The sequence below is a fragment of the Rhinoderma darwinii genome, chromosome 12, assembly GCF_050947455.1.
Source record: "Rhinoderma darwinii isolate aRhiDar2 chromosome 12, aRhiDar2.hap1, whole genome shotgun sequence".
Classification (NCBI taxonomy): domain Eukaryota; kingdom Metazoa; phylum Chordata; class Amphibia; order Anura; family Rhinodermatidae; genus Rhinoderma; species Rhinoderma darwinii.
Genome location: NC_134698.1, coordinates 12,941,238 through 12,959,323, shown reverse-complemented (window position 1 = coordinate 12,959,323; position 18,086 = coordinate 12,941,238). Strand labels below are relative to the sequence as shown.

The window sequence follows — 18,086 nt, the reverse complement described above, 5'->3', positions numbered from 1 at the left end:
ATTGCAAGTTTCAGTCCAAGTAAGATTAAATCATATTTGTCTCACTTTTAATAGTTTTGAGCAGGTAAAGTCTTGTTATATGCCACATTCAAGAGGTTCTCCATTTAAATGTATTCTTCAAAAATCTGATTACTAATGCAAACTGAGATGGGGTGTGGAATGATGTGACTGCTGCCAAGCTGCTAGTTCCCTTTGCTGATGTCATCAAAGACAATCCAGTTTAGAGCTGATCTGTCATTCCTGTCAGTCTGGTTGCTAAGGATGCATTGCTTAGGAACCAAGTTCTTTTAAATTGGCTTGTCAGACAGTGCATCCCTAGTAACTAGTTTGTTTCAAACTAATCAGATGTTCAGTTAAAGAAACTGCAACTGAACTTATAGTAGAAAAGGGATAATGAGTCTTATACCTCCTGCACACGAATGTGCTTTTGCAGCCGCAAATCTGCAAGTGAATTGCGGTCCCATTCATTTCTATGGGCCCATGCACATGACCTTGGTTTCTATGGTCCGTGCATTGTCCGGAAGCCTGGACCGCAAAAAGATAGGACATGTCCTATATGAATTTTGATGTCCAGGCTCATTGAAATTAATGTTTGTCCGGTCATTGATTTGCGGGCGGCCCGCGGATGACACTCCGCGGCAGTTCGAGACGTAAATCACTACGGTCGTGTGCATGAGGCCTTAGTAGGTAGTAGGAGTTACATAACACCATCAGTGTGATGTCATCAACATTCAAAGTCATTGTTATAATGCATCCATATTTAAAGATCAGAAACTGAGATATGAAAATTGCCTTATTCTGGATAAACTATATATCAAATGGATGTGATATAAATTTCCTAACAATATAGGATGTATAATTAAATTCTTTGCACTTCTGCTTTTTCAATGAACCATTATAAAACAAGTCACAATTCATATTGACATTGATGGTGAATATGCTCACATTGAATAGTAGAATTACAGATAATAGTAAAACTACAACTACCGGTAGTATTACGTTTTATATATATATATATATATATATATATATATATATATATATGTAAAGTCAATGGATGAAGATAAATGTATGATACCAGATTACCACGTTATATACATCCCTACATTTACAGAAATTAAGAATAAGGAAGAGGATCCAGGAAACTTTGACAGAATAATTGAAGCCAATAAAGGTAACAGCATATTGATAATCACGCTCGCTGTCATTAAGTTCCACACAAACGTTACCGAAGTGTTGGGATTGTGAATAGACATTGCGTCCTGGCTGGAGGCGATGTCTATTCACTCTCAAGACACTTCAGTAAAGTTAATGTGTGAGTAAGTGACAGCACATTGTGAACAACGCAGGATCACTATGTGCTGAGTACATGAATGGAGAGAAGTGTATGACGCTAATTGGTCAGCATCATACAATTCTCTTTACAATGCCCACTTGGTCAAAAGCTAAAAAACGTCCAGTTGGGCATTAAGAAAGTTATTGCCCTAAATCTATAATAGGTCATTACTTGGTCAAAATTGATAGTTTTTCTAAATAAAAAACACTGCTGTAATCTACATTACAGCGCCAATCACATTATGTAGAAGATAGGGCACTTATAATGTGATGACAGAGCCTCTTTAAGGGGACTATACTTATATATATTTTAGAATAATCTCAAAAAGTGTTCAAGCACTTTCAACCATCATCATATCTTATACTAACCCCAACAATATGGTGATACATTACTGGACCTTACGGAGAACACATTCAGGAAACATCTGTGTATAGAGTGGTCTATAAACCTCAAACACATAGTGGAATAGGATATAAAGCAGTATTATACAAAGTAGTTTCCTTCAAAATCATTCATCATTCCTCACAAGTTAAAGTCCAACCATTTATTAATTTCTCTCTATGTTGTCCATAAGATTTTGTCTCATCATACTGTAGATTAAATGTTATATATATATATATATATATATATATAAAATTATTGGTCTTGTAAAGCATAAGTATAGCATTTCAAATTTCACTGTTTTCTTCATTTAGAAATCACCATGGCCGTAAAAGAAGGAGACATATTAATACGAACAGGACGTAGCGCTATAAACTGGAAAGGATGCCTGTGGCCGAAATCATCAGATGGGACTGTCATTGTGCCCTACACTCTTTCCTCTAAATATAGTGAGTGTTTTATTATTTATACCTAAGGTGGCCATGATAACTGTCCTACAATACATTCATTATCTGTTCTTTTATCCTCAGGTGATTGGCACCGCAACTTGTTTAAGACTTCCATGGGGGAATTTGAAACACTTACCTGTGTGAGGTTTGTGCCCAGGACAGCAGAGAAGGATTTCCTCAACATTGCGTCTTCGGGCGGGTTTGTTCTACTATTTAAGCTCTGAGATTCTTGTGATAAAACTTTACACTAGTTTATGCAGAATATTATAAGCTATCATTATAGGTCTGAAATCAAGTGAAGCAATGGGAATTATATCTCTTCTACTAACTTATTTGGGGAATTCCTATTTGTAAGATAAAGGGGGATCCCCTCTTCAGGATCTTTATTTATTAGCGAGAATGTGACTATGTATTAGTGATAACCTATGTGTCTTCTTTAATTCTACTGCCTATATTTGTTTTATGTTTTTAGATTAATTTCATCGCTCTCTAATTTATAATAAAATGTTAATTCCTATATATTTTCAGGTGTACAGGATTTATCGGACGAGTAGGAGGTAGTCAGTAGGTTGGATTAGGTATAAATGGTTGTATGTTTAGAGGAATAATACAACATGTGCTCAACCACGCCCTGGGCTTCTACCATGAACATACGAGGAGTGACCGGGATGACTATGTCACCATCATGTATAAGAATATTTCACCAAGTAATGGCCTCATCATAAATATATAATTAATTCCTCTCATGATACATTTTACTTTGTTATTATTACAACGAGACTAACAATAGAGATTTATTGAAAACTTTGAAATTCAAAAGACTAGTAATAATCTTGGTCTGGCGTATGACTATGAATCAGTGATGCATTATAACAAGTAAGTTCATTGTTTACTGTAAACTAATATTAAAAGATTATGTAAAGTCAAAAATCATTCTAAAATTCTGAAATATTCAGTTCTATGATGTATCTTTCTGTCGCAATCTCACTTTTTGTGCTTTCTCATTGTCTCATGTATCTGACAGGTACACATTCACTATTAATCCAGGACAGCCCACCATTGTGCCCAAGCCGGATCCAAATGTCCCAATCGGACAAAGAGATGGACTGAGTGTTCTAGATGTCGCTAAAATTAGCCGTCTGTATCAATGCAGTAAGTTCCTGCAGGTCTAGAGTCCTCAGAAAGTTGTATCCAAGATCTGTCAGCTTTATACCATAGAACCATAAGGGGCCAATAAATAAATTTTTCATACATATGAACAGTCATTGATTTATTTTATTTTTATATTTGTAGATGTTTGTGCTAATTTGCTTAATAACAATGCTGGAAGTCTGACCTCAGACAATTACCCATCAGCCTACTCAAATAATGCCAACTGTGTCTGACTGATAAGAACACCATCGAATCAGGTACGGAAAAGAAGAAGCAGAACTATATACATGGAGCCAAATTTTTATCTTTATTTTTACATGAATCCAGAATAGAATAACCATTGGACTTTATATATACAGTACTGGGCAAAATGTGTTAGGCAGTTGTGGAACAATGATGAAAGTGAGAATGCTTTCAAGAATAGAAGTGTTAATAGTTTTTTTTATCAATTAACAAAATACAAAGTAAATAAACAGAGGATAAATCTATATCAAATCAATATTTGGTTTGACCAACCTTTGTTTTCAAAACAGCATCAATTCTTCTAGGTACACTTTAACACTCATGAATCTTGTAGGATTATAGTCAGGTTTATGAATAACCAATTATACAAAACAGGTGCTAAGGATCATCATTTTCATATGTAGGTTGAAACATAGTCATTAATTGTAATAGAAACAGCTGTGTAAGAGGCTTAAAACTGGGTAAGGAACAGCCAAACTCTGCTATAAAGGTGAAGTTGTGGAAGACAGTTTAATATCAGAGGTCCACCATGACAAGACTGAGCACAGCAATAAGAGGTAGTTTTATTGCATCAGCAAGGTCTCTCCCAGGCAAAGATTTCAAAGCAGACTGGGGTTTCAAGATATGCTGTTCAAACTGTTTTGTAGAAGCAGAAACAAATGAGCAGTGGTTGGCCAAGGAAATTTAGTGCAGCAGATTAAAGACACATCAAGCTGTCCAGCACTGCAATTAGCTTAATACTGTCAGAAACCAGTAGGACGAAGGTACATCCACCTACTGTTCGAAGAAGTCTAGCCAGAAGTGGTCTTCATGGAAGAATTGCAGCCAAAAAGCCATACCTTCTATGTGCTTTGGACTGATGAGTCAAAATTTGAAATATTTGGAAGTAACAGAAGGCAGTTTGTTTGCTGAACAGGTTATGAGCGGTACAATAACGAGTGTCTGCAGGTAACAGTGAAGCATTGTGAAGTTTTCTTGCAAGTTTGGGGCTGGATTTCAACAAATGGAGTTGGGATTTGGTAAGGATTAATAGTGTACTTAATTCTCAGAAATACAGGCAGATACTTATCCATCATGGAATACCATCAAGGAGTCATCTGATTGACTACAAATGTATTCTGCAGCAGGACAACGACGCCAAACATACAGTCAATGTCATTAAGAATTATCTTCAGTGTAAAGACGAACTAGGAGCCCTGGAAGTGATATCTATCTATCTATCTATCTATCTATCTATCTATCTATCTATCTATCTATCTTTGTGTTTATGTATATATAGTGTATTTTTCAACTAAGAATACTGAGGATTGTCTCCTTATCAGTATTATTGACAGAGACTAATCCTATATCAGTATTTATATCCATATCTGTACTTCTTTCTGATTTCCTATGTGAATCATCCCTATGATATTATATATAATCTAATCTTCTTATGTAATGCATTGAAACCATCCTTCATGATTTTTTCTGTTTTTGAGGTTGATGCTCAGTACTTAAGGCCCTCTTACACGGCCCGACCTGGGCATTGTAAACGAGTGCCGATAAACGAGATAGCTTGTTGATCGGTGCTCATTTTCTCCTTTTACAAGGGCAATTATCAGCAATGAGCATTGTATGAATGAGCGTTTGCCCGATAATTGACTAGTGTAAAAAGGCCTTTACTCTTCCAATATTTCTCTTGTTCATGGTTCTCAAGATATACCAGAGATAAGGTCATTGTCACACATCTATAATTGAGTTGAGTCACTCTATGTGTCTCAATTATTATTATTTTTATTTTTTTTACTACCGTCGTTGGGGGTTCATTCAGCTGATCTGACATCTAATATTTATTTATTTCTTTTATTTTTAGGTTGCACTGAAATTTATGGCATTTGATGTTGAGTCATCTCCTAATTGTATATCTGACTATATAAAGATTTATGATGGTCCCACTAAGAAATATCCTCTGTTGTTGGACAGAACTTGTGGATCAGGACTGATCCCTCCAATTATTGCGTCAACTGGCCAGTTACTGGTGGAGTTTTCCAGTGATGGCAGTGTTACCGGGGCTGGCTTCAGTGCTTCATACAGCTCAGGTACAGTATTAGATCCTAATTATTGTATTATAATTCAATATATTGTCATTGTGGTTCAGTTCCACTACCTAAACCATTTTTTCTTTTCCTGGAATTTATATTGATGGACTCTTCTTAGGAGAGTTCAATCATTTGTGATCAGTGGGTGTCCGACCTCGAGGACCTGCAATGATCAGCAGAACATAATGGATGAAGAAAAGTGGACGTGGCTTCAGAGTTTTATCAAGCATGACACATTGGTCAACATTTGACAAGACTAAGTGTTAAAAACAAGGTTAGGTCTGACCCGCCATTGCTATATATGAATGGTAAATTCACCTTGTTGATGAATCTGGCACATTCTGCAGACTGGCACACCATTCATACATTGCACAATTATGAACAAATCTTCCACATTGTGTATACATTTTTTATATTAATTTACTGCTTTAAAACATATTCTCACCAGTACGATGTGGAGGAACATTCTATACACCGAACAGAAACATTACATCCCCCGGTTACTCCAATGCCTATGCTCCAAACCTGAACTGCGTCTACACAATCACAGCTCCTGTGGGAAACAGGGTAAGAAGATTGTCTAATGAATCTTTCTATCTATCTATCTATCTATCTATCTATCTATCTATCTATCTATCTATCTATCTATCTATCTATCTATCTATCTATCTATCTATCTATCTATCATCTGTCTGTCTGTCTATCTATCTATCTATCTATCTATCTATCTATCTATCTATCTATCTATCTATCTATCTATCTATCTATCTATCTATCTATCTATCTTTCTTTCAATCTATCTATAATATGAAAGCAAATGTTATTCATAATAGCCATAATAATATAAAGTGCTGAATGAGAAATCAATGCATGAATTATCGACATGAATTTTCACAACCATTCGCAATTTACTATCAGGTATGACTTATTGATAATTGATATATTATAGCGTCATCCGATATTCTCTATTACAGTTGTGTTACCTTGGATAATTACAATGTTTGCTTCTGATCTTTACAGGTTTCCCTGACTGTTAATGATTTCCAGACGGAAAATGGCTATTTCTGCTTTTCTGACTCTTTAAAGATAATGGATGGGTCCAGAGAAAAGGGTCCATTCTGTGGTAACTACATGATCCCTACCATCACATCTACTGGGACTACCCTGGTGCTGACATTTGTTAGTGATGTCACCGTTCAGATGAGAGGCTTCCAGGCGTCATATATATTCAGTGAGTATTACAGTCTCCTCTACATATCTTCTTTACATACATAGCACATATACTGTTTATCTCCCAAGTGAAGCAGACATACAACTAGAAATGAAGAATTAATTCCACTGCCACAGTCAACCTGTATCCTCCAGTAAAGACCTTGACACGGGTCACATAGGCAGAGGCCGACATGGCACAATCTTTACACAGAAGGAACACAAGTCAGACAAGTGGAAGCTTTTATGACAGCTTATTCTTCTAGAAAACACAAGTTACCAATGATTGTTAAATTTGTTATTATAGATCTTTAGACCTTTAAGGGTTTTGATTATAGACTTTTATGACTGGTCAATTATACATCACATTACAGTGTGATGATTACAGCTGAGGTGTACAAAATTTGGATCCAGGCCTTAACTTTTATGTAGACATGTCCTCATATTAACAACCATCTCTACATTGGCATCAGTGAGAGTGATGGAAACCTCTGAATTCTCTCAGTCGAGTGATCAATAATCAATTGAAATCTAAACATTAAAAACTAAGATTTCAGAAAATGAATGTACAATTTTTTCATGAAATGTTTAGATATGTATTTGTACAATTAAATAAAGGGGTAGTCCACTATGGACAATCCTTTTTTTTAGAAGTGTATCCTGTTGATAGGAAAATCACAGGATATCCCATTGTTAGACTCTCTGTATGAAGGAGATGAGCAAGTGTTCAAATACCCTACAGCACCACCGCAGGGGAAATGTAGAATTACACATTGAAGATAATTAGGCTGTGCATGTAATGTATAGAAGTGCTAGGTCCTCCAGGCTGAGAGACACTATAAAGCTGTCCATATACTTATAATAGGTTGTTCTTCTGACTATTAATCCTGACTCCTACATACACATGCACACTTGGCTCAACTGTTGATAATAACAAGAAATAAAATATAGAGAATTGTACAGATTTGGTTTTCTAACGAATCTTTATTTCTTTTCTCTACAGTATAACTGGAGATCACTACACACCAGGAATACAACAAAATTGTAATAATTAATTCTGGAAATGACATCATTACTGAAGATAAATTCTCTTATTGTTCTTGACTTTCTTTTACTTTAGCAAATTGTAGTTGTGATTAGTAAATAATTTCACATGACTCCCTGTCCCATATAAACTTGTCTTGTTTGGGAAATAAAGTTTTTATTGCATCATCAATAATATTATGTTCCAAATTCAATTATTTTGAATGCATGAATATGTATGTGATAATATAAAGGTGTATGACATTGTCTGCCATGTCTGAAGAATTTCTAATAATATGTCTTCATAGATAGATAGATAGATAGATAGATAGATAGATAGATAGATAGATAGATAGATAGATAGATAGATAGGAACATTTTCTCTTACACACTGGCAGGACCTGTTGTATCTCCAGATATTATCTTATATTGAAATAATTAGGACTTGGTTTTAATTTATTTTACATTACCTTAGAAGGAAAAGGGGTTTTTGAACTTCTAATATTTTTTTGTACTTTATTAAATTGTTTTTAAGTCCCCCTAGGGTTTTTGAACAAGCGATTATTTGATTGCTGGTACAATACAATTGAATACCTATGTATGGAGTGGTCTTAAAGGGAAGGAGTCATGATTTTTTTTATTTTTTTTATTATATTGCTTTTAGTATGATAAAAAATTGTGTTCGTGTGTTCTACTTTTAACTTTTTTTTTCTTCTCTATGGGGGCTGACATTTTTTTTCTCATCTCTGTATGTGTCGATTAACGACACATGCAGAGATGGAATACGGCACATTCATCCCCACAGAGAATGCGAACGGGAGCCATTCCATTCACTACAGCGTACGCCACCTGTGTAGGAAAGGAAGGTCTTTGGCAGAGCAAAATCCGGCGCAATTTTCATGTGGACCGGAATCCGTGGCCGGAAAGTAAGATGACGACTTCCGGCCGTGGCTTGCGGCCATATGTTCAAGGAAGCGAAGGCACAAGGAATAGGAGCAGAGGCGGCAGCAGCGGCAGGAGCGGGTAAGTTATGTTCGTGTATGTGATGTGTGTTTTACGTTCGTGTATGTTTGTGTTATACTGTCTGCTGAGCACTGTATCTAATCCTCCTACACTGTGCAGTCGCTCAGAAAATGGCGGCACACAGTGTAGGAGATTGGACGATTCAAACCTCCTCCTTCTCCTGGCCCTAGCCAGAATAAGGGAGGGAGGATTGTGTGAGAACACTAGAGAGTGTGTCTACCCCAAATTTGCAGCATAAAGCAATGAGGTCGCTTTACCACATTGACCATGCTGCAATTTTGGGAAGTGCACCCTCTAGTGCCCAGCACATGGAAATGTTATAAATTAGAATCTAATTTATAATATTTCCTGACTTGTGAAAAAATAAAAAAAATGAAAACAATGTGTAATCACTCAAATAATAATTGTTTAACTAAAAAAAAATAAAAAAAAAATTCTAGCGACACATTTCCTTTAACCCGTGAGTCTACTTCAAGCACCCCATTTACCGGCTTTGGAAGAAAGCAACATTCAAAGGCTGAAAACGTATCCTCCTCAAGTTCTGCTCATGGAGCTAAAAGATTTGTGACCATTGTAGACAATGGGCTAAACACAAGAAATGGTTATAAACCATACCTAATAGAAATCCCAAAATATGCAATCCATATATAGCACGGTGCCGTTTCGGAGAGCAACAATTCAAAAAGAAAAAAACAAAAAATATTTTCCAAAACATACCAGGCACTCTTTGGGATAAGAATAATTTTATATAAATTTTTATTAAATTCCATATAAAAATATATTTTAAAGATTTTTCATATATAAATATATCTCTTTCCTCTTTTATCCATAATACAAAGATTTTTTATAGGAAAAGAAAAGGGTTTGAGAAAACACATTTGTTTCAAACTAGATGTACATAATTTAAAAAAAAAAAAAAAAAAATTGTCTCCTGGCCAGGATACCAACACAGACTTTTATAACATTACTGCCATTAATTTATCCCCCTCTAAACACAATGACATGTCATGATGAGATATCTAGGTAATAGGTGTTCTATACATAAGCCAAAATCAGACCCATATAAGAGATTAGCTATAAGAACCGGTTCTGAAGATTTTTTTTATCCAGACACCATTGGTCTCCGTTCACACTTGCGCTTTTTTCTTTTTACTCCTTTTCTAATTTTGGTCCGAAACCAACAGAAACAGTTCCTCTTGTGTGATAGCAATGCAATTGTATATAAGGAGTTAAATATTCATCTTAAAATCTTCCTATACTCGGGGGCAGCCGAGATTTCACCCAAAGGTGAGCAAATTTAAGCAATGGAGCACGCCCCTACATTTAAGAGTCGGAATCCTGCTATGCTGGTATCCACGTTAAATTTTTATTCAGACACCATTGGTCTCAGTTCACACTTGCAGTTTTTGCTTTTTCCTCCTTCTTTTAGAATTTTGGTCCGAAACCAACAGGAGCAGTTCCTCTTATATAATAGCCATGCAAATATAGATAAAGAGTTGAATACTCATCTTTATGTTGATCTCGCAACTCAAGGTGGACTGAAAGTTCACTCTTTTTCACTATGTTCCTCCTCCTGGAGCAATTGTAGAGTTAAGGCAGATTTTAAAAAAATATATCAATCGCGTTTTTCACCCCTTCAATCTCATCATTGGCAGATCACAATTCCCACATGGAAGGTTCTCCTTATATCCACTCCATCCACGGTCAATCCTTATGTTGAATAGCTTGGATCTTCCTATACTCGGGGGCAGCCGAGGTTTCACCCAAGGTGAGCAAATTATAGCAATGGAACACACTCCTCATTGGAGAGTCGGTATCGTAATATGCTGGTATCCACGTTGGTTTTTTCTGGCAACACTGGAGACTGCAAGACGAGGCAAGGTTGACGTCACTACCTGCCAGGTGTAGACTAATTGATCAGCTGACATGTTTCATCCCGAACCGGGATTTCCTCAGAGCCATTTTGTGAGTTCAGTAAAGTCTGGCATCTTTATAGTGCCAAATTTAAAGGGAACTGGACCCATATGTAAAAATATTGCATTAAGTACTCATAGAATCCAATGATTCAAATCCAAAACGTCCAATTATACACATGTTTTGTCCATATTTATAGATTCCCCTCAGTATTTCATCATACATTTCTATCCGGGAATATACATATATATATATATATAAAATACCAAAACATATACACACAGTACATTGCAAGTAAATTCCCATTTTTTGGATTAAGAAAAATTCATTTATCCCTAACAAACCCATTAGTGATCAGCAGTGTCTATAATAAATAAAATATAACAGAAAATTATATAAATAATAAATAAGAAAGAAAATAAAATAAAAAAATAAATAAAAATAAATAAATAAAAAATCCAAAAAATTAAATAAATGATGAGAGATCCATGTTGCATTTCAGATGGTATAACACTAATTTGACGCTGCACCTGTCAACGGACTGTCCATAAAGCATTAAGCCCATAAAGTACCTATTTATTACAGTAATATGATAGTGTCCCGCTAATTTTTATCTGCCGAAAATCAGGCAAGGCATCCTCTGTACCCGGGTGACAGGGAGTGGGTCCAACCCCGAGAATATTTCCGGAGGGACCGAGTCCCCATCACCCAGGGACAGAGAACATCCATAGGACCTATCAATTTATCCAGAGAAAAAAAAAGTATTTATAAAAGGAAAATTAGTTCGCTGGTTGGTGCGTGGAAAAATCACGGGACGCTGTTACACAGCCGGCCCTTAAGGATCCACGCAACCCCCACCCAAATGCCAAACCGACAAGATCACTTCCAAAACATAAAGGGATATAAAACAGGCTTTCCCAAATTAGGGCAAAAACGCTTCCGGAATCCAAGGATTTTAATGTCTGTCTCCGAAGGGCAGGGAGCGGGTCCACAACAGATAAAAATCTGTAGGGACCCAGTCCCCACCACTCGGAGGCAGAAAATCATAACAGTTAGTTCTTTATTCATCCCATAAGTCTATTCCCTCCTATTTTCAAGGAGTCAAAAAATATATTTACTTAGATTGGGTCGAATCAAACCATTTGAGAATAGGTCACAAGGTAATCAATCCATTAGAGGTATCCAAAAGACGGGCAATCATATTACACCACAAAGACGCAACCACCAATAAATAGAAGGGGATTATTAATTCCGCATGTCATAAAAACATATTAAATTTTATTTCATTGTTAAGACCTCTAGGGTTGAGGGTTCCCAATGTATAAATCCACATCGTTTCTTTCTGTAAAAGAATACGGTTACGATCCCCACCCCTTCTATCCTCAAAAAGTTGGTAGATTCCCATAAATTTTAAGCCCTTGGTTGATTGTCCATGATGTAATTTAAAATGTGCTGCCAATGGGCTTTTCATTTCGCCCTTTGTAATGTCTGAAAGATGTTCCCTAATTCTTATCTGTAACTCCCGTTTCGTTTTTCCAATATACTGCTTACCACATGGACAAATAATTGAATACACCACCATAGTTGAACGACAGTTGATAAAATTATAAACCTTAAATTCTCTTTTATGTTCGCTGTCAAAAAAGGTATCGGATTTCAAAACATATTTGCAACAATTGCAAGAGCCACACATATACATCCCCTTTGGCCGTTTATTCAACCATGTTTCGTTATCTATGGTCTTTCTTTTAAATTCAGAACTGACTAGAATATCTTTTAAAGTAGGGGCTTTTCTTGGAACCATACTTGGTATCTCACCTACTATTGAACCAATCCTTTTATCCAAAGTTAGGTGAGGCCAATTTTTAATCATTAAATTACGTAGTAAATTCCAATGGGAACCATACCTTGAGATGAACCGTACTCTATTATCATGTTTTTCTTTTTTAACCCTTTCAAGAATTTCCCTCCTATCTTGTCTTATGGCTCTGTTATACCCTTTTTTTATAATTTTTTTAGGATATCTCCTATTTAAAAAGCGCGATGTTAAATCTTGAGCCTCTCCTTTGAAGTCTTCAAATCTAGAGCAGTTACGTCTGATTCGAAGAAATTCACTTATTGGGATTCCCTTAATTTGGGAAGGTAGGTGATGGCTACTTGCTGCCAAAAGGCTATTTCCTGACGTTGGTTTACGGAAAGTCGTAGTCATAAGCTGATTTCCTTCCCTGTGAATATTTAAATCTAGAAAACTGATATTAGTCTCACTTGAAGTAAATGTCAAGAAAAGATTCAAACTATTCGTATTGAGATCTTTAATAAACTCTTCCAGGGTTTCCACCGATCCCTTCCAACATAGGAGCACATCATCCATGTATCTGAGCCAGGTAGCCGCACATCTCCTAAAGCCTCCGAGTGGTGGGGACTGGGTCCCTACAGATTTTTATCTGTTGTGGACCCGCTCCCTGCCCTTCGGAGACAGACATTAAAATCCTTGGATTCCGGAAGCGTTTTTGCCCTAATTTGGGAAAGCCTGTTTTATATCCCTTTATGTTTTGGAAGTGATCTTGTCGGTTTGGCATTTGGGTGGGGGTTGCGTGGATCCTTAAGGGCCGGCTGTGTAACAGCGTCCCGTGATTTTTCCACGCACCAACCAGCGAACTAATTTTCCTTTTATAAATACTTTTTTTTTCTCTGGATAAATTGATAGGTCCTATGGATGTTCTCTGTCCCTGGGTGATGGGGACTCGGTCCCTCCGGAAATATTCTCGGGGTTGGACCCACTCCCTGTCACCCGGGTACAGAGGATGCCTTGCCTGATTTTCGGCAGATAAAAATTAGCGGGACACTATCATATTACTGTAATAAATAGGTACTTTATGGGCTTAATGCTTTATGGACAGTCCGTTGACAGGTGCAGCGTCAAATTAGTGTTATACCATCTGAAATGCAACATGGATCTCTCATCATTTATTTAATTTTTTGGATTTTTTATTTATTTATTTTTATTTATTTTTTTATTTTATTTTCTTTCTTATTTATTATTTATATAATTTTCTGTTATATTTTATTTATTATAGACACTGCTGATCACTAATGGGTTTGTTAGGGATAAATGAATTTTTCTTAATCAAAAAAATGGGAATTTACTTGCAATGTACTGTGTGTATATGTTTTGGTATTTTATATATATATATATATATGTATATTCCCGGATAGAAATGTATGATGAAATACTGAGGGGAATCTATAAATATGGACAAAACATGTGTATAATTGGACGTTTTGGATTTGAATCATTGGATTCTATGAGTACTTAATGCAATATTTTTACATATGGGTCCAGTTCCCTTTAAATTTGGCACTATAAAGATGCCAGACTTTACTGAACTCACAAAATGGCTCTGAGGAAATCCCGGTTCGGGATGAAACATGTCAGCTGATGAATTAGTCTACACCTGGCAGGTAGTGACGTCAACCTTGCCTCGTCTTGCAGTCTCCAGTGTTGCCAGAAAAAACCAACGTGGATACCAGCATATTACGATACCGACTCTCCAATGAGGAGTGTGTTCCATTGCTATAATTTGCTCACCTTGGGTGAAACCTCGGCTGCCCCCGAGTATAGGAAGATCCAAGCTATTCAACATAAGGATTGACCGTGGATGGAGTGGATATAAGGAGAACCTTCCATGTGGGAATTGTGATCTGCCAATGATGAGATTGAAGGGGTGAAAAACGCGATTGATATATTTTTTTAAAATCTGCCTTAACTCTACAATTGCTCCAGGAGGAGGAACATAGTGAAAAAGAGTGAACTTTCAGTCCACCTTGAGTTGCGAGATCAACATAAAGATGAGTATTCAACTCTTTATCTATACTTGCATGGCTATTATATAAGAGGAACTGCTCCTGTTGGTTTCGGACCAAAATTCTAAAAGAAGGAGGAAAAAGCAAAAACTGCAAGTGTGAACTGAGACCAATGGTGTCTGAATAAAAATTTAACGTGGATACCAGCATAGCAGGATTCCGACTCTTAAATGTAGGGGCGTGCTCCATTGCTTAAATTTGCTCACCTTTGGGTGAAATCTCGGCTGCCCCCGAGTATAGGAAGATTTTAAGATGAATATTTAACTCCTTATATACAATTGCATTGCTATCACACAAGAGGAACTGTTTCTGTTGGTTTCGGACCAAAATTAGAAAAGGAGTAAAAAGAAAAAAGCGCAAGTGTGAACGGAGACCAATGGTGTCTGGATAAAAAAAATCTTCAGAACCGGTTCTTATAGCTAATCTCTTATATGGGTCTGATTTTGGCTTATGTATAGAACACCTATTACCTAGATATCTCATCATGACATGTCATTGTGTTTAGAGGGGGATAAATTAATGGCAGTAATGTTATAAAAGTCTGTGTTGGTATCCTGGCCAGGAGACAATTTTTTTTTTTTTTTTTTTAAATTATGTACATCTAGTTTGAAACAAATGTGTTTTCTCAAACCCTTTTCTTTTCCTATAAAAAATCTTTGTATTATGGATAAAAGAGGAAAGAGATATATTTATATATGAAAAATCTTTAAAATATATTTTTATATGGAATTTAATAAAAATTTATATAAAATTATTCTTATCCCAAAGAGTGCCTGGTATGTTTTGGAAAATATTTTTTGTTTTTTTCTTTTTGCATTGTAGACAATACTGAGCAGGCTTAATAAATTAACATCACAAGTCAAGATCATTTGCTACAATCAGTGTAAGGTAAAATTTTGTCCAGGCTGTTCAACCCACAGAGAACTGCCTAGGCTTTCAGCTCTGTGAGCAGGACTAGATCAGGATGAGTGTTAAGATAAGATAAGATACACTTTATTGATCCCTGAAGGGAAATTAATTAGTTATTGCATTGCTCCACAAAAACAAACAATTATACAATATACAATAACAATGAAACATTTGACGTATAACATAATACATACAATATAATACATTAAGTATCATTAAAAAAGTTGCAAACAATTAAAAAACAAAATAATAATAAAGTCACATACTGTCCTAAATACTTCAAAGGCTTTCATTAAATAAAACTACAGCAGTTGGTAAGAAAGACCTTCTGTATCTGTCTTTCAAACACTTAAACTGAATACATCTATTACTGAATGTACTACGTTGAACATGTACATAGGTGAACAGAGGATGTTTAGGACACATACTTATTTTCCTAAACTTTTTTAAAATCTGTTGATCCGCCAACACGCTAACAGTGTCCACTTTCCTTCCAATAACACAACTTCCCTTCTTAATTGACTTGTTTCGTTTATTAATATCCATAGTCCGCGCATTGCAGTACCAGCACACCACCGCAAACAATATTGCACTTTCCACAACCGATTTCTAGAACATATATAACATATTAGCGCACCTATTAAATGATCTTAATTGGCGCATAAAATACAAATGGCTACATCCCTTTTTGTATAATACATCACAATTTTTCCTCCAGTCCAGTTTATTATCCATATATACACACCCAAGTATTTATAATTATCTACTCTTGACACCAACCGTTAATCTGAGCCTGCTCGGGTTCCCTTTCCTTTTTACTAAAATCAATTATCATCTCTTTTGTATTCCCCACATTCAGTTCCCAATAATTTTCCTTTGACCATGCACAGAACTTATAACTCCCTATACTCGCGGTCATCATTTTTACCAATACACCCAACCACAACCTAAAATCTGAAGTGTACAACGAAAAAGAAACAGCGCTAAAACAGTTCCCTGTGTAGCCCCTACATGGCGTAAGAGTATCTCTGACATACATAGCCCTAAGCGAACACATTGTGGCCTTGAAGTTAAATAATTAAGATCCCAAGTCACAATTACTTGATCAACTCCCCATAAAATCATTTTATCTCGCAGCACACCAGGTCGAATTGTATCAAAAGCACTAGAAAAATCGAATATGGCAATCCTAACAGAATTTCCCTGCCCCTTCAAATGTGAATATACCCTTTGCAAAAGGTAAATTACCGCATCCTCTACACCTATTTCACGACGATAGGCAAATTGTAGTGGATCGAGATGCTCCCCCACTATTTCAGACAGGTGCCGCAGAACCAAACGTTCAAATATATTCATGACGTTTGAAGTTAGTGCCACAGGACGATAATCCCCTAATTCCCCAGGATTGTTTTTTTTTTGGTATCGGCACAATCCACGAAGATTTCCATAATACAGGTACGCGTCCTGTCATCATGCTCAAATTAAATAATTTAGATGATACTTCTCCAAGCTGACTAGCACATGTTTTCAATATCCACGTTCTGATACCATCCAGTCCAGCTGCCTTATTAACACACAACCCTCTTAATTCCCTGACAACCTCTCTTGCGTCAACTACCAGCGGCAGCCCTGCCCCCTCATCTCTGGACAAATCACCACCCGGCGTTTCACTTATTGCTCCCAGTACAACTTTATGCTCGTTCTCGCAATTCTCATTAAATCTATTAAAATACATGTTAAATTAATTAGCACGGTCAATGTCACCTTCCCCGATACTACCCTTACAATTTAATCCAGTTGTTTTCTTCATTCCAGCCCATACTCGTCTTATGTCATTAGTAGAGAGCATTTTCTCCAGTTTTTTCCTATACGACTTTCTACCTTCATGGAGCTTCAACTTTACCTCTTTTTGAACATTCCTAATCATTACTTCGTCCTGTAATTTGAAGGCTTGTTTTTTTCCTATTCAACATCTCCTTCAATTCCTTATTAATCCATGGCTTGTTGTTCGGGTAGCACTTCACTTTTCTCCAAGGTACAATACTGTCGGTACAGAATCTAACATATTCTGATATGATGTCTACCGCCTCATCAATATTTCCATCCGCAGTGTCACACAGTAAGCCCCAATCAGTAGTCTCAAAACATGCTTGGAGTTCATCCTCCACTTCTCTACTCCATGTTTGAACACTTTGTTTTTAATTTAGTTCTTAATATCACCGGTTTGTAAGCCGGACGTAACAATACCAAATTATGGTCCGATCTTCCAAGAGGCGGCAGTGCCACTGAATTGTAAGCACCCACAATATTAGAAAACATAAGATCTAATTTATTCACCCCTCTAGTCGGACTCTTGATATACTGTTCGAATTTTGGCAATAGTGAACTAACCTTAACTTTGTTAAAATCACCAGAAATTATTATTAGACCATCAGATTATTTGGTCTGGAGTAGCGACACACAGCTCGCCAAAACATCACAAGCAGCCACCCCATTTCCTGATGG

At 36.4% G+C, this 18,086-nt stretch overlaps 1 pseudogene; it reads left to right on the top strand.

Moving 5' to 3' along the window:
• The first annotated feature begins 2,039 nt into the window (after positions 1-2,039).
• LOC142664391 (embryonic protein UVS.2-like) lies at positions 2,040-17,523 on the top strand (annotated as a pseudogene).
• The last annotated feature ends 563 nt before the right edge of the window (positions 17,524-18,086 follow it).